Source organism: Myotis nattereri (assembly GCF_964212035.1).
Source record: "Myotis nattereri genome assembly, chromosome: 14".
NCBI lineage: Eukaryota > Metazoa > Chordata > Mammalia > Chiroptera > Vespertilionidae > Myotis > Myotis nattereri.
In genome coordinates, this window is record NC_138089.1 from 42,909,516 (window position 1) to 42,936,828 (window position 27,313).

The 27,313-nt window shown below is 41.9% G+C and overlaps 1 pseudogene across 1 annotated transcript in view; it reads left to right on the forward strand.

Moving 5' to 3' along the window:
• The first annotated feature begins 6,782 nt into the window (after nt 1-6,782).
• The window catches only part of LOC308529445 (ferritin light chain-like), a 142,759-nt pseudogene continuing 122,228 nt past the window's right edge, over nt 6,783-27,313 (forward strand). The window contains exon 1 of the transcript in view: nt 6,783-7,010. The product of the transcript in view is annotated as a ferritin light chain-like (transcript). The remainder of the gene's footprint in view (nt 7,011-27,313) is intronic.

Consider the following 27,313-nt stretch of genomic DNA (forward strand, 5'->3'; position numbering starts at 1 on the left):
TGGAATAAGGGCACGCCTGAGACCTAGAGACTTCAGACATGGTCTTGATCCCATCCTCTGATGGCAATGCAAATCCTAATGTGCCACCAGGCTTGATTAAGATGAGCTCAGAAACGTATCGATTAAGGAATTGGCTCAGGAATTAGAATGGGCAAGTAGGCAGCAGGTGGCTCTTCGGTAGGTTTAGCTGTGTGAGGATCAGATAAGAGGCTTCTGAGAGGTGTTAGAGAAAAACAGGTTACACTGTAACACAAGGAAGGACTTTCTCAGAGGAGGGGGGGGGGGGGCGTAGTCCCATGATTGCAGAAGCTCGAATTATCACCTGCTGTGAGATCTATAGAGAAGATGCATTCCTCTGATAAGAGCTACATCAAATAACTTTTAAATTTCCAGCCAAGATTTCCTGGTGTTGAAAATACAGCATGTGAGGGCAAACTGCTTGCACAGAGCACAGAGGTGCTCAAGAACGGGTGGCTGGATGGACAGATGGATGCACAAATAGATGGATGGATGGATGGATGGATGGATGGATGGATGGATGGATGGATGAAAAATTCAGTCTGACATTTTCAAGTATTCAGCACCACATGTCCATGAACACATGTGCTGGATAAAACAAATTGGACTCCAGAGAAAAGAAATTAAAATGTATTTGTGCCTCAAACAGTTTGCCAAACACTTATCGTTGAGTACCCAGATATATGCTGCATTTCTGTGCTTATGAAAGCAATTTCCTAAGGAAATTAGAATTTCATATGACAGTCTCCTCCTTTGTCCAGAGTGGCTGAGCCTGAGCAGAAATCACTGTGACCTTGTCTACATGGAAATCGTCAATCTGGCGCAGCTGTGCTCGGATAGGACCCCAAGCTCCAGTCCAGAGAAAGACTTAAGCAACGAGCAGTAATGACCCCCAATGTCCATCACTTCCCTGTCTTTTCTACCAGCTGATTTCTCTTCTTGCATTTGGTACATGCCTTGTACCTCTTTAACCATTGATCCTGGCATTCCCACCACGGGACAAGTCTGCAGACCCCTGACACAGAGTGCATACTGTCCCCTCAACACCAGGGCTCTTCCTTGCAAAGGTTTTATTTAAATAAATTTTCTAATACCTTCTGACAAAAAGAACATCTTGCTCTTTAAAGCAGAGGACGAAGCTCTAAGGGTGGTATATATATATTTTTTTTAAACCCTGACCCAAAGTCAGAAAAAAATTTTACATCACAACCTAGGACACAGAATACATATAAAGCAATATTTCACCTTTCTATGTGCCATGCATTCTAATATTTTCTATTCTATTTCCTTTTTAAGCCACAGGTCAGAACTCACTAATTTGATTTGATGACACACTAATGCATGAGGACTGTGGTCTGAAAAGGACTGCTTAACGAATAATTGTCAATTAGTATTTACAGGGAGTGTAGCAGTGAACCACATGCCCCCAAACTGTGTTATCAACATTAGAAGCAAAGCCCAGATCCCCTAAAAACTATAAATAATGTAAACATTTTCTAAGAATGAAATTAATAAGAGTTAATACATAATGGATGAGATTAGCTAAGTGTAGAAATTAATTCAAGGAAATGTAGGGCTGCGGGGATTTGAAAGTACTGGTGTCCAATCAAGGTGTCCAGGCTGTACAGTGTGACTGGAGTCTTACCGCTTTGTAATGCTAATATGAAAATTTGAGACGTGACAGTTTTATTTTGCCCTGTCTGAAGAAATCCTGTTGCTAGCAGGAATTGACTGCACTGGGGCCTTGTAAGTCAAAATACAAAGACTTTTTTAGTGGGTCCCCCGTCCAGGGCCTCTGAATACAAATCCCCGGTCTGCTCGGCAGCTCAGGGCCATGAGACATGCCTGGCTCAATAACATGCGTCCCCTTTCTCTTCATTTGGATCCACGACACAACTTGTGTTTTAAACATTAGTTTCTCTTACTCATTTCCCTAAAGTGGTGAGGACATCCTACCCAGCTTCTATGAATTTCTCACCTGCTTGCCAGTTACATTTTTTCACTGTCAATGAATAGACCAGGATCTTGATGACTATAAATCAGCCTTTTGGGTTTGGTTCTATGGTCCTTCCTTTGCTGAATGAAACATCAAGGTTGCGCACGGCAAAGAAGCAGACCTGGAATAGGGCAGCCCTGCTGGGACAATGGCCCTCAGGAGAAAGCCTGCCCGGGCAGCCAGCCAGCCTGTCTCAGAGAAATCCTTCTCTCAACCCCATCACTCGACCTATAACAAGTTATTCAGAGGTTGATAAATGACAACCCAAATAAAAACGTATTGGTTTTATAGAGAAAAGCATTGACTTAGCATTTCTTTAGCCAGCTGGAGCGAGGGGATATTACTGAGACGCTGTCAAATGTGCTTTCCCACACCAGGGCGGTGTAGGGTCCAAACTTCCACAGACTCAAGTTAATATTTTTTAAGGGCAGACAAAGCAATTTGTGTCAGAGGCGGTGATGGCCATATCATGCCTTAGTATTTCAAATCAACTGCTCGGGCTGGCTCTCCATTGCTCCTCAGCATCATTCATTCATCCCACACACACTTTTGTGAGCACCCAGGTGGAGGGGTCACAAAGGAGATAAGGAAGGCTCTGCTCTCCAGGAGAGAAAAGACTGGACCAGGAGGATCAACACTTATAAACCAGTGAGAAATAGTGTTACATGCAACATGCAGTCATGGGATGAAGTAGGATTGGCTCAGCTTGAGAGAGGAAGATGAAAGATTTCACAGGGGAGACGATTGAGGTGGGTGTGGGGGGAAATTCGAGATCAAGAAGCAGACCAGTGGAGAATTCGAAGGAGAGAGAACACACACAGGGGTTTTGGACTGGATTGGTCAGGGCAGCTCCCATGAGTTTAAAGGGGACATTTTTATTGCAGATTTGCTTTATTTGTAAGGAGAAGCGTCTTATCATCAAATTTGCACCTATTCAATGACTCCCTGGCAGAAATGCAACATGGCCTGGAGGAGTTGGCAATACTAGACACAAGGTCTAAAAAGATTACTTGGTATCTCAGACACTAGATTTGTTGGGAGTTTTTTAGAAACTGACCCACACACACAAGACTATTGTACTGGCTTCTGTTTTGTTTTCTTACAAAAATGGAATTAAAACTCGTGTGAACACTGGCTACAAGAAATGCAGGTAGTTTTCATGTTGGCGTGTTTTGTTTATATGTCCAAACCCATCCAAAATGATAGGAGAACCTTTTTTGTAGGAAAGCAGCTAATTTTTCAAACACATGATTTGTCTCTTTTTATGTAATCATAAACATGATTGTGTGAAAGGGCATTCATTAGACGGGCACTGCCTGGCAACTTGCTGCTCTATTTCCTAGGTTATTATGTGTAGGAGGAACAGTCTCCAATTCCCACTTCTGGATGAATGAGGTCCCAGAGCACCGAGGACTCAACCAGGAGGGAGGGTGGATGCCAGATGCCCAGGTATTAGTGATGCCAGATGCCCATCAGGTATTAGTGATGAGCCACAGAGGTGTCAGGATGGCGGTGTAGAACTGTCTAGCCCAAGCCACACACCAGGGAGGCAACATCCAGGTGTGCAGGCAACAAGAAAGAAGCAGGGGAGATGGTTCAAAGCCAACACTGTGAGAAGAGACCAACCAATGAACAGTGGCAGTGACTTTTCCCCCCAGTTCTAATGATATATAGCTCCCATACGTCACTGTATAAGCCGTATATGGCATAAAGGTTTGACTTACAGCTATTGTGAAATGATTACCACAGTAAGTATAGTTAGCATCCATCAACTCATATAGATGCCATAAAAATAGAAAGCAAAAACAAGGAAAAAAAACAAATGTCCTTGTGATGAGAACTTGTAGGATTTACTCTCTTAACAATTTTCCTATACATCATGCAGCAGTGTTCCCTGTAGCCATCACACGGTACTTTTGACAGCAGTGTTTTTATGGGATGCCATGGTTAAGGAAGTATTCAGGGAGAAGAGTGCATTGAAATGATTTTCTTCCCTCATACTTCAAAAGGATTAGTGCTTCTGCCAAATGCAGGTGCTGCCCCCTACTTTATAAACTCTCCTATGATCTCAGAAATAAACTTGATGAAGCAAATTTATTTCTAAAATCAAGGTTTGAGAGGACCCGAGGACAAGGAACAAAATCACATTTTTCCTAACTATTATAAGTTTGAGAGTTTCTTACCATTTTTCATGAGTCACAGATCCACATAAAAATAAACAGTAAAATAACACCAATGTTGCTATGCTGTGAGAAGATGGTAAAATTGCCAATCTTTGTTTAAGCTGGCATTTGTTTGTTGATGCTTTATTCCAGGAAGAGTTGGAGGTGGCTTGTTCAAGTAAGCAAATACAAACCTGTTTGTGTACCACCTTCCTGAACTACAGAATAATGATACAGCACGGGCGGGCTAGAAGGGGCCAGTCGGGGGGTAAAGGGGGACATATGTAGTACTTTCAACAATAAAGACTTTAAAAAAGATAAAAGTAAAGTTAGAAAGTAATGAAAAATAAAATACATTGAAATAAAAATATTTGTATTTTTTAAAATACACATTTATATGAAACATATTTTAAATATCTATAATAATAAAAGCATAATATTCAAATCGACCTAACAGCTGAACAGCAGAACGGCCATCTGATGACCACGCTATGACACACACTGGCTCCAGGCCAGCCAAGGTGGGTGGATGCCATTGGGGGCGGGGGGGGGGGGGCGGAGCCACCATCACCCTACAATAGCCCCGCAGAAGGAGGTCCAGGCCAGGTCCCGGGTGCTGGCAGCTGGAGGGAAGGAAGGCCTACCCTTGCACGAATTTCATGTATTGGGCCTCTGGTTTTTAAATAAGAAAGCAGCCACCTCAGTGCTTTCATGGATATAACTTTATAAGGTATTACCCTTCCACGTGTACATTTATAATGAAAACCATATAGCGTAGGAGGTCAAAGTTCGAGGATTTTATTTACTTAAAAACCAGAAAAATCAATGCAAATCAAAGACCTCTCCAGAAGTTCCCTGATTACCACTTGACATAAGAGTAAGTCCAGGAAATACAAATTACATCATTGTTTTCCAGGAGTTTTAAATTAAAATGTTAATGCTAATAAGTATCCTAATGGTTTATCATCCCAGTTGTGTGTTTTTCCTTTTATGCTGTATATCTTGCTATCCCATGCATATGTCACCACACATTCAATTAGCAACTAGGCATGTACTGTGAGTGGAACAATATTACATGCAGCTTTAGGCTTCTGTGATTGAACAGGCAATTGTTCTCTCCAATTTCACTCACAGAAGTGGCTTCAAAGCATTTAAAGAGCTCTACAAATTCAGAATAATGATGAAAAGAAATGGATGCGCTTTTGAAAACACAGAACTAATAAGGTAGTTGATTATACTGTGCATATTCTCATATAGGAGGCTATTTGAAAACCTACAAACATTACATTTCATTCGAAGCTTTATCTGCATTTTAACATAAGAACCCCTCCTTCCTATTTTTAATTTATCAAAAGAGTGCAGGGAAAAATTGAGATATCATTTTGTGTTTGAGGGCTGATGCTACTATAATATTACAATAATTATTTTTACCTGTAAGACTTATATAAGAAGGAAAAGCTTACAAATACTTACTCAAATACTTCTAAAAGCCTCTTGAGATCACTGTAACCAGATTAGTGAGGTCACAGTCAATTAATGCTTATTTACCACAAGGCTGAGGAGCAAAGCCACCGTCTTAAGAAATAAACAACTCTAAATAAAATATGTTCTCTTGCTCAAAAATTCTAGCAAATGTAGTTGCCAGTAAGAAACATTAATAGTCTTGCCCTGGGTAAAGTGTGGCTCAGTTAGTTGGAGCATTGTCCTATACACCAAGAGGTAGTGGGTTCAATTCCCAATCAAGGCACATACACAGGTTGCGGTTTCTATCCTTTGTCAGGGCGCGTATGAGAGGCAATTGATTGATGTTTCTCTCTCACATCAGTGTTTCTCTTCCTCCCTTCATATATCTCTCAGAAATTAAAAAAACAACAACACACACACATTAATAGTCTTAAGGTTTCAAGTCAACAGTGCTTAAATCTATTAGAGAAAAACTCTCAAAATTACAAGAAATCTTTTTGTCATTCTTAGTAAACATATTTTAGACAGATGCTCAACTTTATAATGACAAGATAAAGACTATTATAAAATTAGTTTAAATATTATGATAATGGTATGTGTCAGTTTTCTACCCTTTTGTATTCTTTCTCAATAAAGGGCAATGACATAAATCAGTGTATTGCATTTTCTAAAGTCCTTGTTTTAATGGTTTCTTTACCTTAAGGTTTTATTAAGTGAAATTGTAATTATTTGGACTCTAATTTTACACTAACCAGAATGAAAGAATCTAGAACTTATAATAATTTATATCTGCAGTAGTAAAGATTCTTTACTACTTTAGTCATAAAAATTCAACTGAAAAGGGCATAGTAAAACAACCATTCTTATCTATTTTTGATGAGTGAATTTATATAACCTTTTGAAAAAGCAATTTGAACATATCAAGAGCCATATTATTAGTTATCTACTGTTGCATTAAAAATGACCCCAAAACAGCAGACAATTTTATCTCGCAATGTTTGTGGGTTAGGAATGCAGGAGCAGCTTAGCTGGGTAGCAGTAGTTTGGGGTCTCTCCTGAGGTTGTAGTCAACATGTTGGCTCAGGCTGCATTCATCTAAACTTTATTAAAGACTTGTCTGGGTTATAAGATTTGCTTCCAAAATGGTTCACTTCTCTGGGCATTGGATGGAGGCTCTGGAGAAGGCTGTTAGCAGAGATCGCCACCTGGACCTCTCCATAGGGCTGTTTGACCATCCTCACAAATGTCAGCTAGCTTCCCCAGAGCAGGTGTTCCAAGAGAAAGAGAAAGCAAAGAGCAAGTCGCAACTCTTTCATGACGTGGTCTCCAAAGTCACAACCATCACATCTGCCATACTTTTTTCATTAGAAGTAGGTCACGAAGTTCATCTCAGACTCAAGAGGAGGGGAATTAAGGACCATTGCATGAAGAAAGGAGTATTCAAAGAAATTTTAAACAGGACTTGAAAGTCACAACACACTCTAAGGTATTTTGGAGAGTTATCCAAAAAACACGCACACATAGACACACGCACACACATAAACACACATACGCTTTATAATTTTATTCATTGCAGTGATATTTTTTAAAAAATCACTAAAACCTTCAAGATTCAATCATTGGAAAAGTGTTGAGCAAAGTAAGATATGTGCATATTATGCAACAATTTCAAATAATGTTTTCCAAGAATATTCAATGGCATATGCAAGGGCTTTTATTATAACATTAGATTGGAAGAGCATTATATGAAAAAATATATAAATGGAAAAACATTTTAAAGAAATCAAAATGTTTAAATCAGTTGTCTGTAGGTATTAGAAGTGAATAATATTCTTCTCACTCTACTTTTCATTATTTCTATGTAATAAAGCATCCAGTTTCCTCTATTCCCAGATTGTAGTGTACTTACATGTACTCTGTATGAAATGCTCTTTTAAAACTTACAAGTATAATCATTTATTAAACAGTTCCCTAACTTTTAAATGATCCAATTAGTGATTTGTTAATTATAAAACCTTAATTTGAAAGACACAGCAAAACAGACATTTCTATTCATTGCTGATAGTGGGGATCACCCACACTCCCCTCCACAAGGGATCTTGTTATGTTCAGAGGAGGCCTACAGCAGTGCTGGGCAGAGACAAGACATGTGCAGTGAAGGGCATTTGGAGGGCAGGTCTATGAGTACAAGCAAACTGGACAGCTCATCCTAGAAATGGATTCCTGGACCCAGAGGAAGAAGCAGGAATTGCTGCAGTACAATTGAAGCAGGTTGTGCCAGTACAACCCCCATGAACTCACATTGTAACTCTTATAAAGCCCTCTCGCAGCCATTCACCTGAGGACTTCCCAGAAAACAGACCTGAAAGAGATTTCTCTCAGGACTGGGAATCAGAGGTCTGAGCAGTTACACCCACCCTTCTTTCTCCTCTTCCTTACACACAACCTCCACATCCTGTTCTACACAAGTTCCCATTACTGACCATTGTAACAGATGCTGTTTGCACTCCATTCGTGTCCCTTGGAATTCTCCTTACCAGTTCTGAGCATCTAAGGGCCTGCAGGTGCAACATTTTCAGTGATTTCTTTTGAGCTATTGGACTGCTTTGGCTGCAAACACAGAGAGTTGAAAATATTCAGGAATTCATATCTGACCCACTCACACCCAACACCCTGGTACACAAATGCGCAAGCGTGCACACACACACACACACACACACACACAGCAGTTCTTACCCATGATTAATGGAACTAAGAATACAAACACCTAGCTCCCTTGTCTCAAACCTTGAGATGCAATTTATGCCCCGAGCTTCTCTGGGGGGTCGGTCTGAGGCTGCAAGTTGGCCTGAAACATCACTGTATTGTGCCTCTCTGTGCCTGCCCTACTGCCCCAGACTCTTTTCATTTCTCCTGGGAGCTCTTTCTTAATAACACCTTTGCACAAACTCCTCTTTTCAGGGTCACCTGCCAGGGAACTTAGGAAAAACCTGAAGGTGAGGTGAGATTTAAGTTCCTGGAGCCTAGTACCTGGGATTTAAAAGTACTTCAATGCAAAGAACATCCCCCACAGTAAAGAACTGCCTTGTCCAAAATGGCCATAGCACCCTGACCAAGAAACAATGGAGGAGAGAGGGGTGGGGGGAGGAAACAAAGGGTACTCAGTTCAGACCAAAACCAGGGAAAGTTGAAAGTTTAGATTTGGGTGAGGAGGGGGAGTCAGCTAATGACATTGAAGAGTAGCAAGACAGAGAAAAAACCAGGAGAGTGGAAAACCAAGAAAGGTGTTTCAAAAAGTGTGTCCTCAGTGTTGGGTGCCACGGAGGTCACACGAGGCAATAACAGAGAATAGGCCATTGAGTTTGCTCCACGGAAGTCACTGCTGTCCTTGACAAATGCAGTTTCTAAGGAGCAGTGAGAGGGAAGTCAGATAAACTGAAGAATGAATGGGTATAAAGGAACAGGAGAAAGCTAGTTTGCTTGGCTTTGAATGGGTGCAGAATAATAGGAGAGTGGTTGGTAAGGAATTAAGTACAAGGAGAATTAAAAAATAACACACATGTTTATATACCAACAGGAATGATTTAGTAGGGAAAGAACAATGGATGGTGCATGAGAGAGGAGAAAACAAAAAGAGCATAGCTTGAGCAGGCAAGAAGGGAGGGGATCTGAATATCCCAAAATCTATTTTTTGGAAGGGCCCAATTGTTGGAACAGAATGCCTGTTCTCCTCAGCAGCCCACCTTCTCCGTAGGGGAAGGGAAATACCTTAATTATTTATAATGACTCACCCACCTTAAATAACACATCAAAAGATTTCCTGCTAAAGCACACACAAAAAAACATCAAAATATCCCCTCCCCTCACATATTCACTTCTCATGCTCTCTGTGGTCTTGAATAATGGTCAGGGAAGGTTGAGGAGGTTCACCTTGATTTTTGAAAGGCCAAATCCTGCCTCCTTGTCTCCTATGTCCTTCTGTGACCTCTAGGGAAATATACTACTCAAATCTTTCAAGAGAGAACTTGTTGCAAGGAAAGTGGTTAGCTGACCACCTTCAGCAGCTGCCTCTTTGAAATCTGTTCCAGCCTTCACACCAAGGCCACTCTCTTCCCAGGTTGCTCCCAGCCAAGGACTGAAGTCCACAGGATTACTTTAGCCAGGGGTTCTAAGCCAACACAAGACTCCACTAACTAGTGATCCTTGGTCTGATGCTCCCCATCAGCCTGGTCTAGACTTCCTCAGAGCTGCGTTGCAACCTGAGTGTCTTCCTATGGATCCTCCTTCCTCACTAATCTTTAACTAAAGTGTCAGACCTGCAGCGTGGTCTGAAGTGTCTCTCTAACTGCTTCTGTGACCTCTCCCCTTTACTTTCACAAATTTTTCCTAACACTAAATATCTTTCACTTGTTTTTTTAAATATGTTTTTATTGATTTTTCAGAGAGAGGAAGGGAAATAGAGAGAGATAGAAACATCAATGAGAGAGAACATTGACAGACTGCCACCTGCATGACCCTCAGCTAAGATCAAGCCCACAACCCAGGCATGTGCCCTGACCGGGAATCGAACCAGTGACCTCTTGGTGCATGAGTTAACACTCAACCACTGAGCCACACCGGCTGGGCTATCCTGCATTTCTAATTCTGCCTTGGTGTCTGCTTCCATTAGGACCCAACATGACACAAATTCCTCTTCTATTGGCTATCCAGCACATGCTCCAAGACTGAGGTCTTGTTAGGTCACCACTGAAGATTTTACATATACTGCATTTTCAACAGTATTCTGCAAAAATGTCAAATCAAATTTTGTACTTCCGAGAAGTAGATGATTAATAAATTGTTGTTATTATTGATAGCTATGCTAATCTTATAAATCATTGTTATAACCTCCAAACAATCTGGCAACAACTCTTATCTGTCTGTTCCCTACTGAATAAGTGTAGTTCAATAGATTGTTATTCTTGTTGTTTGCTCTATTTCAACAATGAAATCACAGTGCATAGTTGCCAAAGAAATAAACTAGAATAATGTCATGATACAAATAGAGCAAAGAATGCCACCCAGGCATTCTGTATCAGTAGGGCTCTTGGTTATAAGATAAAGCTGCCTGAATGAATTGAAATAACCAAGGGAGCTTTGAGGGCTAAAAAGCCGAGAGCAGGACTCAGCAATTACTTCATGGTGGAAAATCCTGGACAGGAACATGCTGTCCATTTTGGCCATTGCTGCAACAAGTCACACCTGCAACCATCTCAGATATCCGTGTGTCCAAGGAATAGCTGAAGTCACATGGCTGCCATTTGACTGCACCCGGGGAAGGGAGAGAAGAGATCCAGGAAGTTCACCTTCATGGTGAAGGGATGGGCACCACTACTACCAAAGCTGTGAACAAAGGGGAGAAGAAATTCCTTCAAAGGAAATGAAGGATGCATTATGAAGGTGCTGAGTGCTGGGAAGATAAAAATTAAAAAGACAATTCTACCACACATTTCTAGATCTCGAACCAGCCCTTTGCCATCATTCAAAAGGCATAGGAAGTCTGTTCAAAGAAAATATGAGAGCAGTGTTTCTCAACTTTGGCTGACGGGAGCCTCATCTGGGGAGCTTTTATGAATCCTAATGCTCAGGTCAAAACCCAAACCAATTAAATAAGAATTTGGGGGGGAGGCATCAATACAATCGCTCCCCAGACGATTCTAATGGGCAGGCAAGGCTGAGAACAACTGAATTAGTATGAAGTCCAATACATACAATATTCAAAGCAGAAAAGCTCCAATTGGGTGGGAAGATTGGCATTGCTCCCATCACCACTGGTCCCTGAGGCACCTCTGAGGAATCCTTTTATACCAGCATTTGAGATGGTTATAATTATACAATTGTTGACTCCTTCATTTTCCCACACCCCAAATCCAGTCTGTCAGTTTGGCTCAGCCTTCAAAAGAGAATCAGAATCCACCCACCTCTCACCACGTCCCCTGCTGCCCCTCTGGTCCAGGCCACCATCACTGCCTGCTTGGATGGTTGCAATAGCTTCCTGCTGTGTCATCCTGCTTCTACCCTTGATCCCTGCAATCTGCTCTCAGCACAGCAGCAGGAATAATTCTTCTATAAGATAAATCGGAGCCTGGTCCTCCTCTGCTCAAAACCCTCATGTGGTTCCCACTTTATTCAGAGTAAAAACCAAAACCGCAGAGGTCAGCAAACTTTTTCAGTAAATATTTCAGGCTGTGAAGGCCATATGGTCTCTGTCACAAGTATTCAACACTGCTGCGGTAGCCCAAGAGCAGCCTTAGACGAAATGTAAATGAACAAGTAGGGCTGAGTGCCAATAAGACTTGATGTACAGAAACAGGCAGAGGGGCTGGATTTGGCCCACAGGCCAGTGTTTGCCAACCTCTGTTACAGTTCCAGGCCCATCTCCTCCTGCCCTCCCCCATGCTCACTCCTCTCCTCTCCTCTCCTGTCACACTGGTTTCGTGGACCTCTTGGGACACTCCAGGCATTCTCCTGCCTTGAGGGGGATGGGGCGTGTTCTATGTTCCCTCCACCCTTGAAGCTTTTCCTTTGACTAGCTCCTCACCTCCTTCAAGTCTTTGTTCAAACCCTACTTTCCCAATAAGGCCCCTCATGACTGCCCTATTTAATAGAGCACCTGCCTCCTCACCACCCGCCATGGCACCCTAGATTCCTCTTACTTCTTCCTTCTCTGATTTTCTTCTCTAATATTCTTTCCATCATCTTTTACTCTTAAACACACTTTACAATTCACTTCTTTATTAAGCTGTTTACTGTCCATCTAGAACGTAAACTGCACAAGGGCAGAGCAGCCATCGGGGTTCAATCAGAGCAGCAGAATGACTGAGAGGCAGGAAACGGGGATTCATCCCAGAAGGAGTCATCACACTGTTGTCGGAGCAGGTGGGGCGACCATGCAGGCTGTTGCCTCTGCTCCTGGCATTGTGTCTGAAGTTGCCATGAGTCAACCACTCTGACAGTCAGGAAGGAAACCTGGCTGTGCTGGGCACGGAGCAGGGACGAAGTGGAGCTCACAAGGACAGATAACTGCAGGTGACTCCCACCTCAGTGCTGCATGGAATCCGGAATCCACAGGAGGAGCTGGCGCTTTGCCCTGGAGGCGCACTATGCTGGGCCTAGGCCCTGGAGAGGTGGGAAAAGGAGATTCTGCAGGACTCTAAGGTCACCTTCAGCACATGCAGAAGGTGATCCAACGGATCAGCTCGAATGTGCGTGAGCTACAGCATAGCCAGGGGCCCACGCTGGCCTTCAGAGACTAATGGCTGCAGCTTTGCTCTACCTTCCAGGTTTTTGCACATTTTTCTTGTGGCCATCCCTGAGCCAGAACCTTTTAGAGAAGGAAATCCTCAGGAATGCAGTCCTAGCTTAGATTGGACATAATAAAGCCACCACAGGCAGGAATATTATGTGTTTGTTTTACTGATGAATCAGAATCCCAAGAACCTAAGAAGTGCCTGACATATCGTAGGTGCTAAAAAAGAAAAAAACAATGAATGAATGGATGATACTTTGGTGGTTATTTGACTCATGCCATCTACTCTACTAGTGTGTACGTTTCTTGAAAGCAAAGGGCGTGTGTTTTGTGCCCACCGTTATATCGTCCGCACCTAACACACATTCAGTCTATGTCCACGCTCTCATTCCAGGAAGCACCACCCACTGGCCAAAAGTAAAGAGAAATTCCAACCCTGATGGTATATCTGCAAGAATGTCAAGAATATCCAACACAGACTCCAGCAACACTTTCTAAAATCCTTTCTTCAAACTCAGTGTCTCCTGTACCCAGGAAACCATGGCAAGGCTTTCTCATCTCTCCCTAAGTCCCTCCTCCACACAAAAACTACTCCCTCAAGCACTCTTCCCACACTCACCTCACCTCCCTGCATTGAATCTTCTCTCCCTTCCCCTTTTAATATAAATCTCCTATCCCCTACATGCCCACCCACCACCAAGCACCCTCATGTAGATCAGAAGCACCACAAGTGAGCTGGAAGATTTAAGCTTTCAGAAGACTCTGTGTGTGTGTGTGTGTGTGTGTGTGTGTGTGTGTACATATATGGATGTTTGTCTCTGTATATATGTATATAATTTTTTAATTTAATTTATTTATTTTTGTTAATCCTCTCCCAGGGATATTTTTGCCATTAATTTTTTTTAGAGAGTATTCTGGGAGGGACAGAGGAAGGGAGAGAGAGAAAGAGGGAGAGAAAGAGAGAGAGAAAAACATTGATTGGTTGCCTTCCACACTTGTTGGGGGTCGAACCTGCCATCCAGGTACAGCCCTAGACGAGGAATTGAGCCTCTGACCTTTTGGTGCATGGGCAAATGCTTTAACCATTGAGCACGCCAGCCATGCCTTAATATACTTATTATATAAATTGTAATATATATTAAATATATCTTCTCCTTTCTACTGAGTGAATGAACAAATAAACAAACAAATGAATAAATGAATTTGAAAACCACTGGCCTAAACTAATGTTCTTCCTTTTAGCAGCCCTACAATTGCATGAAGTCTTTACTGACAGTAGGACTGGAAATACATGATAAATTAAGTCCTTTGAATACTAATGTAATGGAATCATACCAGGATATTTCAAAGATATATAGTTTATATGTATATACACTATATCTCTACATATAGTACATGTACATATATGTTGATAAGAATGTTCTGCAAACTCTTGAATAATAGTAGCATTAAAAATATAAAAATCAGGTAATTGCGGAAATTACACAGCTGCTAGCAAATATAAACTCTTCATTTAAAATATTTTAGAGGATTATTCTGCATGCCTTTGTATGCATTTTATCTATTAAGTAATAGTAATATATAAAGTCAAAAATTATTCAGAAAAACATAAAAAAGAATATGTAATATATTAACATATTATATGTGCATTATATATAAAGAAATGGATAATATAAAATATTTTTATTTGGCTTTGAAACTATGTATATTTTTTTTTCAGCCAGTTTGTAGTTCTACTGATGTTATACTGTTAACAGACGGGAGAGGGCCTCATCTCCCCTGGCTGCAGCTGGGAGTGAATTCCTGCAACATTCCAAGAAAAAGAATTTTCTGAGACTCACACAGAAAAATGAGTGATTTTATGTCTATGAATTACATCCCTGAGTTTCCAAAGTTCCATTTCCCTCTGTCCAGTCATCGAAGAAGTATATCTGGGGTTTGGGCAGAGCAAAATCAGAATCAGTGTCCAGAGTGTCCATTCCATATTGGAGCTGGGCCCAGTACAGCATCGGGCTAGCTGTTGCCCATGAGTCTATTGTGTGTGGGGTCCACGTGGCTGTGGGCCATACAAGCAAAAGCAAGAAAAGCCATGAGCCACAAGAGTCACGAGCCAAGCGCACCAAGAGAGCAACAAGAAAGACAATTCCTTTGTTTAGGAGATTATGTTTTCCCAAATTTTCGCTCGCAGTGGCCATGCCCATTCTGGCCAATGATCTTTATTCCCAGGTGTGACTGACAGACAAGTACCTTTGCTATGTCAGTCACCCCAACTTTACTGGGCATGCATCTCTTTTCCCTTTATTGGACTCTTCCCCCCAGTGTTTTGTGGGGAATAGGCTGGTGGTTCCCTGGGGAGTGCAAAGTTGGAGCTTCCTGGTGAAGCTGCCCAAGGTGGCAAGCCTGTGATGTCTGACTTCCTCCTTCGCTCCATTCCTATTATTAGTAACTAGCTACTCACAATGGTATCAATACTAGTATTAAAATGAGTTTGCATTTCCTAGCATATGTTTATCTTCAAGAAAAGTTGTCTAATATTCACCCCTAATAAGTCACATACTAGACAATCTACACTTAGCCTTCTTCAAACAGAGAATTAAATGTTCTCTGGATACAATACACAATAGAGGACAAAGAACAGGGCTGTATGTCCTTGACACATTCAGAACAGGGCAAACAGATTCCCAGGAAATCCCCAACCCACTGTCACTTTTATTCTGAGCCAAGGTCAAATTCAAGAGGGAGATAAATCTTGCATCCTTAATACTTCCTGAAACGTATTTCCCAGAACAAAGATATGGACTTTCTCTAGACACAACCCCAAATTAGGGAACAACCTCATTATCAAAAAGATGATCTAACATGTATGAATAATGATAAGGCCAAGGGTAAAAATTCTACAGTCACTGGAATTTGTGATAAGTTTATTCTGGAATCAGTCAAATCCAGAATAAACCTCTCTATCTTGAATGTACTGGGCCATTTTAGGTCTTAACCCCTAATCCATAACAGATCTCACTCATTTAAGACCTTCTGGGACAAACTATGCAAAGTGCCCTTGCTACTTTTGGTATTGTTCAGAGCACAAATCCACTGTGTATTGTTCAACAAAGTCCCCCCAATCTCAAAGCAGATGGTTTCTATGGGGGAAACAGCCAACATTTTGGTTCATTGTTAAGTAGTCATCTTAAAAGAATCATGGTTATGAATCAGCTTGTAATCAATTCTCAATAAGTAAATTTAAAAAAACAACAACAACAAAAAACCCCACCTAACTTAATGAATCATATAAATCCAGGAGAATAAAATGAAAAATTAAGGTAGTGTGAGTCACACTAATATGGAGGTGGGAGGAAATGTGGTATTATTGAGAGAGAGTTCATGACTGACAGTTAGGAACCAGGAAAGACATACTAGTGTTATCCCTATAGACCCATGGGCATGGGGATATTTTTTGTTACATGGTCAAAGGCACTTGTCTATTTTCAGAGTGCCCATCACATTCATGACCTCAATTATTTGTTCAGAAAATCTGACCAAACCCCTTTCAGATTATAATTATAATAATTACATAAAAATAATGAATTTAACTTTCACTTTGAAATAACAAAAAAAAAGGTTGTCTCATAGTCATAAAGGGAACAGAAAGTTCTCCTATTTGCCCAGCTTTACCCAGCAGAAGGAAGAAATGACTCAGCTTTCTCTAGGTATGGGCCATCCCCTGTTCCCCAGCTTATTACATACATGGTAGGGGTCCTATACTCATTAAGCAAATGTTTATAAAGTGTGATTACTATGTGTCAAGTACAAACATGCATAACTACTCTGCAAAATTTATTATTCGGTGTGTTCCTTTTGAATTTTGATTCTGACATTTTCCTTTGGTTTGGAACCTAAAGAATTTACAATTCTTCAAATTTAATTTATGTATATATTGGGCTTAGTGCAATTTTTTTCTGTACAATGAGTTTCTTCATCATGGAATTCTGTGTCCTTAGGTCATCCAGAGTTCACTTTTGAGTTTTTTTTGTTTTGTTTTTTCAGGGAATTTTCTTTGGCAGCTGCTTGGCTTATCTTTTCAGAAATAGAATATATATGGGAATAAAATATAGATTTTAATATATATTGCTGGAATAAAATTCATGTGCCAAATCTTTGCCCCATCTATTCCTATCATCTATGCTCTTCTAACCTTTTATCTTATAGAGAGTATATCAGAAGGAAATATGCCCCCCCCCTTCCTTATAAGCTACCTGATATTCTCCCTTGATGCTATGGCAGTATTTGAAATTTTAAATATTACCAGGATGTGTCTGGATATCTTTCATTAATGTAGATGCTGCATTAGCCATTTCTACTAGTACACACATAGTCAAGTCTCCCATAGCTCAGGCTAGTTTCCTTCTGTTACACATTTGAATGTAATTTTCTTCCTTTTGCTCTGGTCTGCATTTTAGAAACCTTTGTTTCTAAACACAGTTGTCTGTGTTGAATCACTATACTCTGCTCCAAAGCTCTCCATTTGTCATCATTTTTAACTTTTTCTTTTTTTTTTCCTACATCCTAAAGAGTATGTTCTCCCTTTTCTTTCCATTAGTTCTTCTGGTTTTTCCCTACTCATTCATCCTAGAGCAGTGGTTCTCAACCTTTATAATGCCACCACCTTTTAATACAGTTCCTCATGTTGTGGTGACCCCCAACCATAAAATTATTTTCGTTGCTACTTCATAACTGTAATTTTGCTACTGTTATGAATCGTAATGTAAATATCTGATATGCAGGATGTATTTTCATTGTTACAAATTGAACATAATTAAAGCATAGTGATTAATCACAAAAACAATATGTAATTATATATGAGTTTTCCGATGGTCTTAGGCGACCCCTGTGAAAGGGTCGTTAGACCCCCCAAAGGGATCGCGACCCACAGGTTGAGAACCATGTCCTAGAGGAAGACGCAGCTTTCTCTTGCTTAATGTCTCCTCCATAAACCAAGGCTGGGTTCACCTGTTTCTCCTGATTTCCCTGGAATCCTCCTGTCAGATTACACCACAGAGAGCTGGTTGATGTCAACGTCTGTTACTGTTCGGCCTGAAGTCAATGGTATGCAGTGGGGCCAAGGTCACCCCCAGCAGAGCAATGTCTACACAGCTTCTTCCCAGCATTGGTGAAGCTGCAAAGCCTCCAGCTTTCTGCTTCTGGCTTGTTTGTCAGGCCTGATGCCAGGTAACAGCTGTGCCTCTGCCCACCCCCGTCTTGGTCCTGCTGCCCGCCAAATCAGGGCACAAGCCTTACCACCCGGCTGGATGCATTCCCTGTGGCTGCTGTGTGAAACCAGCTGCCGCCCGGTGCTGCTCACTCCAGCTCCCTGGGCTGCCAGAGTGGAAATGAAACCCAACAGTGGTTCTGCGTGACCCCATGACCCACCCTGTGCATCTCCAGCCACTGTTCCACAGGTCAGAGGTGTTAAATTCTCCCCAGGTCTGTCCTTGACTGCACCTGAGTGCAGCTCCCTTGTCATGTGCCCTTCCGCTCCGGGGAGTGACAGCACTCACAGACCCTGGAGGCTCCCTTTGCCACTAACTGATGCTGACGTGCAGCTACAAAACAAAACCCACCACCTGTGTTAAATCCTGTATCCAATCTGTCAACATACCACGTAGCATGACCGAGAAACCTTAAGCTCAGAGCATTATTTTGCAATGGTTTTGGTTCTCTTCTTGGTGAACTTGAATATTGCCCCCTCAGAAGACAAGACAAAGCTGGAAAGTTATCTCCTCTCTTCCTTTGCCAAAACAATCTTCCTTCTTTCTTCCTAGTCCTAAATTCAACTGAGGTGTCCTAGGGCAGAAATCCATAGCTCAGACTGCTCTCGTTCACAGAGTCACGTTATCTTGCCTACACAAACACAGACCACACTTTGCAATAAAAATTCTCACGTTAGCCCAGCCGGCATGGCTCAGTGGCTGAGCATCGACCTAGGGACCAGGAGGTCACAGTTGTATTCCCGGTCAGGGCCAATGTGGGGCGTGCAGGAGGCAGCTAATCAATGATTCTCTCTCATCGTTGATGTTTCTATCTCTCTTTCCCTCTCCCTTCCTCTCTGAAATCAATAAAACATATATTTAAAAAAATATTTTCACTTAAGAGTTTGCAAAGTGCTTGCACATAGGCTAGTGAGTCCCTCACTCTTCCCAGGTCCGTGCAAGAGAGATAGGGTGATCCCCTCTGTTTCACAGATGGCACCCTTTGCCCTGCACACCCTCAAATAAGTTCTGTGACTTAAGTCTCCCCAGACTTTGGCAATGTTTCCAGTCTGCCTCCCATACTCACTTGCTCAGTCTTGTGGGTTCTCTGTTGCTGATTCGTCACTTCGCATCACTAGACTGGGAGTGGGCATTTCAGATGTCCCCTTGCTTCCTGCTCTGCCCTCCTCTGGCCTGCCACCTGGTTTCAGGGACACTCTGCTCCATGCCCTCAGCTGTGAGCCAGCCCTGCTCACTCCCACGCCAAGTCTGAAAACTCAGTGTGGGCCAAGCCCTGGACTCCCCGGTTACCGAGGAGAGGAAGACAAATATAGATGTGGAAACTAGGCCCCAGAGGAGGCAGAACATACACAGAATCCATGATCCTCCAGGCCAGGCAGCTCAAGTTGAAAATGCAACTGACTCATCTGCTAAGGGTGTGATCTTGAGCAAGCGTATTGACCTTTTAAAGCCTCTCTTTCTCAACTCTAAAAAGGATGTAATGGTAACACATCTCCCTCCCAACGGCTTCCTGCAAATATTAAATGAGATGGGCATAAATTAGGCGCTAAGCAAAGTGCTTGGGACCTGCTAAGCGGTCTCAAGTATTAACTGTCATTGTTACTATTATTATTAATAAGGTCAAAGAATGAGTAGATGGCAGAGCTAGGGATGATAGAATCTTCTATCTCTACATTTCATTTTGAATAGCACATAATTATAGTGAACTAGAGGCCTGATGCACGGAATTCGTGCAAGGGCTTTGGCCCCGGCCCCCACCCACCACCTCTGCCACGGCCCCCACCCTCTGTGGCTTTGTTAGGAAGGAAGGACGTCCGGAATGATGTCCGGTCTAATTAGAATATTATGCTTTTATTATTATAGATTAGTTTACGATAGTAGATAGAAATGGTCCCTCAATAGCTTTTGATGAAATGTGGAGAGGTTTGGTTACTTTAAGAGCTTCCTAGAGGTCAGACAAATATTATCTGCCCTAGATAAATATTACTTAGCAGTTTCTATTATTTTATTAGACTTCTCTGACAGGGAGCTCCAAAGGAAATGTCACCACTGACAGGTGAGTTAAAACAATTGTCTTGGTCTTTGTTGTTGGAAGTGAATACACATTATTAAGTCAAATGGCTTTCTCTGTGGACTCATGCATGAGAGCACACTGCTTAAAAGCATTCTGGGTGGAATTTTTCTCTCTTGCAAGGTAAGCTCTTGAATCACTGCACATAATTATCTGTGAAATTAACATACACAGTTTTGCAGTAGTTTGCATGGAAGCTGAACATGGCCTAAAGAAGCAGTAGACTTTTGATGGCCCTCTGCCTACTACTGCAGGGTCTTCCCTGGAGTGCTAATATCTGTTAGACAGCCTGGTCCAGAGTCAGGCTTGCAAAGTTGCCCACCATACATGTGTCAGGGTCCATCAGGTAACCAATTACCTGTGTTCCATTGGAACCCTGTTAGCACTTCCAGTTTTTCTTGCTAACACGTCTGTAGTAGGCTTTTGAATTTATTTGGTGAAAAAATCAGCCAAAGAGTTTACTGTGGGCCACAATCTGTGGATTTTGACAGATTATCTCTTGGATAGTTCGCAGCAAACGCTGCTACAGGAGAGGCAACGTGTTCTCGGCTCCGATAATGCGCTTATCTAACATTTTGCAAGCTTTTAAAACATGCTTCCAGATTTTCTGGCAAGGAGATAAACTCTGGGGCAGCTAGAGCTCTAAATGGATCCAGGTAATCTCCCTATGAAAAAAACAAGCTTATCCATGGTTCCTCAGTGTGTACCAGCAGTGGTTGGCACTCTGTCGTCCCACGGTTCAAGTGGATGTGATTTTATTCTGCTCATGCTGACAATGACCCCCAAAAGACATAAAATCCACGGCAAATCAAACATTAGGCAAGCAAACCTAGTCCAGATGAGAGAATAACTACTCTGGGCCAGGGCCTGTGATAAACATTTCACACCCATGAGCTCATTTGACTCTCATAACAACCCTGTCTTGAGGGCTATTATCAAGCCCATTTAAAGATGAGGAAACAAAGAGTCAAAGGGGTTAAATAACTTGCTCAAGACCAACCTGCGAGCAAGACGAGGAGGAGGACATAAGCCAGATTCTCTGATTCTAGAAATCCAGCTGTCAGCTAGCCAGGGCCCGGCCATACGTGCCCTGCTTTTTTCTGACTCTGGAATATGCCAAAACAAATCCCCCATTAGGGTCTCTGCCAACTGAGTGCCTCAGCTGTGAACGTTCTTCCCACAAATGGCTTCTTGATGACATTCACAGCTCAGTGTAAATGTTCCCGACTTGCAGAGGACTTCTCTGCCATGCAGGATGCTCAGAATTGTCTCGGGCAATGGACAGGAGAGCTGCGGTGGTTAGCCATCGCCTCCCACACTCCACTGGCTGAGGGATGATCCTGGGGGATCTCTGGCCTGCTCTGTGCGTAAGCACACAGCAGCTGTGGCCTGCACAGGAATGCTGAGTGCTGAAGGTCAGGCCTTCAAGATGAGCTGCTGGCTTAGGGGTTCACTGACAGCCTCAAGAAGTAGATCATTTCCTTCTCTATACTTGGCTTTGCGGAGCATCAGCTTTCCTCTAATCTAAGGGATATTTCCTCCATGGTCATAGGCCAGCTGCCAAGAACAACTGCACCTGCTTGCTATCTTGTTGTCGTCTAGTAAGGCCATCTTTTCCTTTAAAAACAGAAAACTTCTCAGACATTTTCAGAAAACTCCCCTACACACCAGGTGAGCTCCAATTGCACTTATGCGCACTTCTGAACCAATGCCTATTGACAAGAAAATCCTACGCCCTGATTGGCTGAGGCCCAGATCCTGAGACCAATCATTGGCAAGGGGATGGTATTACCATGGTTGGGTGATAGGAATCAGAGCCAAGCACTGCAGCTGGGCCACTCAGCCTTCCCTGACACACATGGACATGGGAAGTGGTTTGTTTAGGAAGGAACAAGGCGGAAATGACGGCCATTTCCTATTCTTTGGCAATCTTATTCACATGGGCAAACAACTACACCTTCTTACTACTCCCCGCATGCAGCTCAGTCAATATCACATATCCTGGTTTTATTTCTGTTTTAGCACTTATCACTATCTAATCTATGTTTACTTGTTTGATTGTTTATTCACTTAGTCTATTCTCTGCATTAGAAAATAAGCTCCAAGATAAGAAGGATCTTGCCTGCCTCACATATTGCTATAGCCCTCACATATAAAGTAATGCCTGGAATACAGTAGATGCTAAATAAATGTTTTTTGATTGAATGCTAATAAACAAGTGAGCCGATAACTAATGGCTCTTACTACACAAAGCCAGGAGATGAAAGACATGTATACTGAGGTTACTGATGGGTGGACCCCTTAATCCCTGGCAGTCTGGGTGAGATTGGAGACTGGGAGAGGGCTCAGGGGAAATGTCCCCTGGCTCCCAGGCTGGAGGTTGGACAAGGTGCGACCTGCAGTCTGATTGGGTATCTGGTGGGGAGCCGTTAGAGCTAGGATGGGGCAAATCAGGAGTGGCTCCTTCTTTGTTGCAAGAGGAGGTAGCTATTTAAGAGCCTGACAGGCAAGCCAAGGGAACAGTGCTAGAACCGTGGAAATTCATGCCCCAGTGTGGCACATAGAAGCTCCATGCACATACCCAGGCCCAGCCATGTGTGTCCTCAGGTCACTTTGCCTCCTAAACATAGTAGAGTTCTCCTAGGCCTAGAGAAGGTGCCAGAGAAATGCAAACAAACAGTGCAGCCCTGTTGGCAAGGACAAATTGACCACTATGGACACACTGGAGATCTAGCAGATTCATTACACCCAACACACTAACCATTTCAAACACATTGGCCACTCTGGACAGAATGATCGCATTCAAAATATGGACCCGCTGGAATTGGTGAACTGGCAGATGCACTGACCACTGTGGGCATACTGCTGCTTTACACAGCAGCCGCAGCTCCAACACTAGAGAGAGCAATAGAGGTGGAAACCTGGGCAGAAGTGGGGCTGGGGGAATTGTCAAGAAATGTAGTGTGCACACTATAACATGATTTGAGGTGTCAGATCTACCACTGCTACGCTGACCACGTGTTGAGCCTGACTCAGTGCATACTTTCTGCTCACTGTTACTACTCTGGATACAATGCCTCACTTGTGTATTCTCCAAAAACAATGAGCCATTGCTAGCCGCTTGCACTCTACTCCCGCCCCAGCATTGTCTATATTATGCTCTAGATTTAGAGGTAGAAGAATTGGTGTGTCACTAAGGTCATGGGGAGCAGAGAACTCTCTGCCTTAAAAAATTAGTACCTGTGTAGTAGAAGAAGAGGCGCAGAGAGTACTGGCCAGTACAATGCCTGCATTCAAGGAGGCAGGCGAGTGGATGATGCAGAGCTTTCCCTTCTGGGCTTTCTAATGAGCCTGTGAGTCTGTTTCTGTTGGCACAGCTAGGATGAGCCGTCTACTGCCTTTTCAAAGCCAATCCCTTTTCCTTGCAGTTTGCTAATATTTCTCCAGGATTATGGCTATAGATTGAATTAACAGCCTCAGCTTTTAATTTCCCCTTTGCTTCCCAGGGATTATGGAGGGCCACTGGAGAATCTGTTTGCCTTCCCAAACTGAGCGCTATGATGCCAGCACGCGCATTCTAAAATGTTCAGGTCTTGCCCTAGCCAGTTTGGCTCAGTGGATAGAACATTGGCCTGCGGACTGAAAGGTCCCAAGTTAGATTCTGGTCAAGGGCATGTACCTTGGTTGCGGGCGCATCCCCAGTAGGAGGTGTGCATTAGGCAGCTGATCGATGTTTCTCTCTCATTGATGTTTCTAACTCTCTATCTCTCTCCCTTCCTCTCTGTAAAAAATCAATAAAACATATTTTAAAAAATAAATAAATAAATAAAAATTAAGTGGATTTAAAAAAATAAATAAAATAAAATAAAACGTTCAGGTCTTTTAATTTTCACAGGTACATTCTCCCTACCAATCTTCCAAGAGAAGGTCCCTTGCCCTTTTCCTTTGGCTGTGCCCCATGTTGGGTTTTCTTTCTTCTGGGCCTTTCTTTTCTGTCGTTGTTAATTGGGATATAACTGAAGTAAGTGTCCCCAGCTTAACAGTTGGGCTCAAGGAATTTAAACAGATGTATAACCACCATGTAGATGATGATATGGAATATTTCTATCACCGGAGAAGTCTTCTTTGTGTCCCCTCCCTGTTAATATCTCCTTCTTATAAGGTAACCATCACTTTAACTTCTAACACCATCAAATTTGGGTCTAAATGAACTTAAAAAAAAAAAATTTAACGACAAAGTGCCTCAGACTTCAGAGCACTACAATCTGTTCCTTCTGACTTCCTGTCATTATAAGTGAAAAGAGAGGATCTCATGGTGACAAAAGGAAGGTGAGATAGAGAGGAAGCTCCAGGCTCTGGCTGCTCTAGTTATTTAGATCCGTGGTGCTCAAGTTCGTTTTGCCCTTCCAGGAATTTAGCATACTTTGCTGTTCACAACTAAGGAAAAGGGTAGAGTGCTACTTGCATCTAGAGCAGTGATGGCGAACCTATGACACGCCGAGCTCAAAAGGTTCGCCATCACTGATAGAGGGTAGAGACCAGGATGCTGCTAAATATTCAATACACAGGACAGACCCCCACAACAAAGAATTACCTGGTCCCAGATATCAATAGTGCCAAGGTTGAGAAATCCTGAGTTCAAGGACGACTGCCTTAGAAAGGGGACATCTGTAATACTTTCCACAATAAGGATAAATTAAAAAAAAAAAAAACTACAAAGGAGATAAGTTTAAAAGCTTATAAGATGAATAAATAAATAAAGGGTTGACTTTCTGTCTCTTCCTCTCATCTTTGAGACTATACAGTTCTTTTTTTTTAATATATTTTATTGATTTTTTTTACAGAGAGGAAGGGAGAGAGATAGAGAGTTAGAAACATCAATGAGAGAGAAACATCGATCAGCTGCCTCCTGCACATCCCCCACTGGGGATGTGCCCGCAACCCAGGTACAAGCCCTTGACCAGAATCTAACCCGGGACCCTTCAGTCCGCAGGCCGACGCTCTATCCACTGAGCCAAACCGGTTTCGGCGAGACTATACAGTTCTGATGTAAAATGTGGGCAGGTGGTATGCAATCCAATAATAAGACTCTCAACTTATCTCCATCAATTATAGTAAAAATGTCATGCAAAATTTGACTTGCTAGCTTCCTTTGGTTTCCTCCTTTATTACTATTTGGGTCTTCTCTCTGCATTTTTTCAAGGTACTGGAATGGAAGTTGAGAGGAGAGTCAGACACAAGTAGGCTGTTATCATAATTACCCTATGTATCATTTTTTATATTAAAAATGCAATGAACATCAACATTGTTATTTTAAATAAAATGTTTTCATGACTATGAAATAGGGATCAATTTTACCTGATGGAAACTCCAGAAGAGTAAATGAAATTGAACAAATTGTTTTCTTGACTATCAACCTTAGCTTTTTCTAAAGAAAAGCTATTAGCAATGTCCTCTTTCAATGGTGTTATTGATCAGGTTCCTAAGGAAATTTGCTAGCTCTGCAATGTAGGTCAGACTCACAATTTATAAGTGGCCACTGATGCTTTTTCCCAGGAAAATAACAAATGCTGCAATCAAGAACACTGCATTCCAATTTCCCCTCCTGGATTTAAGAGTATCTCTTGGGCCTCATTTTCATTAAGATATAAATTGTACAAGTGTGTGAGAAAAACAATTAGATCGGAGAGGCTCACAGGGCCAATGACATTTTGTATTATGTCCATTTAGTTTAATCAGACAATAAAAATTTTATAGGAAAATATCCATATTCTCTCCCCACCCCATCCTCAATAACAAGTTCTTTGTAAAATACATCATTTTTATCAGACAATATTAATAAATCAGATTTTTCACTTAAGCAAACTTCTCAGGTAAGTGAAACCTGACCTTTTAAGCAAGAAAACTGTCATTTATTTTTTTTAAAGCCTGGAATTTTCTCCTATCTCTACCAATAAAAGTTCTACTCATGTTTTAAAGCCCTTACTCTTCCTTCATGAATTTCCTTTATTGGCATAATGAAAAAGAACATCTTCTACCTAGAATTTCTGCTGTATTTTAATTGTGTTTCCACATGTCACATCTATATCGAGGGTCACTCCAAGAACATGTAAATAAAATAAATGAGTTTGCTCTCTCAGATAGATAAGCTATCAAACTAACACATGATGGACAGAAATAGAGATAGAGAAAGACACTTTAAAGAGGATTAACTGAGTCAGTGTATTTAAAGCACTTGGAACTGTGCCTGGCACATCTTAAGTCCTAAATAAACATTACTGACTGTAATTATTGATTTTATTATTAGAATTAAATAACATGGATTGCTTCTGGAGAATAATACTTGATTGTAGTGGAATATAATGTACCTGTCAGGTGGAGGATTGACCATCCTTGAAAGCCCAGAAAAGAGAGAATGCTACAGGCAAATACTGACATGCCAGCTGGGTCAAAAGAGACAATGTCTTTGCCCAAGAGACATCTGTCTGACCAAGGGCAGGTATATCCCTATTATGGAGGTGGTGATTTCTGTGATAACTCCACTCTTTCTCATTCCGTCCTCATTGATCGAGATTATAAACTGGTTTTCCCAATTGAGAGGCTTCACAGAGACTGACTACATGTCAAATAGACTGCCATGTGGGTATTTTTTTCTAAAAACTAGGTCAGTTGGCATTCAAAGGGTACTTTGGCTTTCTGTGTGGGGTAGCCATGAACAGAAGGTGACAGCTGAAGAGCATGTCTGGACCCTTTGGTACTTCTAATCTTCCTGTGTATTAATAAGTTGGTTTTGTACTTCAGGTTCTGTGAATTTGGTTCTTGAGAATCTATTCCTGAAAAATGAATCCACTATGAGGGCCCACAAATTGGGTTTCTGAGCCTGTACTTTTGGCTGAGAAGAATTCACTAAGGCATCCTGGAGACAGGATAACACCTATCTCAACTAAGGAGCACCACAAGCTGTTACTTCTACAAGTTCAACTAGCTTGAAGGCATTATTTGTATTTCCTTCTACCCTTCATCACATTCAATAGGAATTCCATGAGAGCA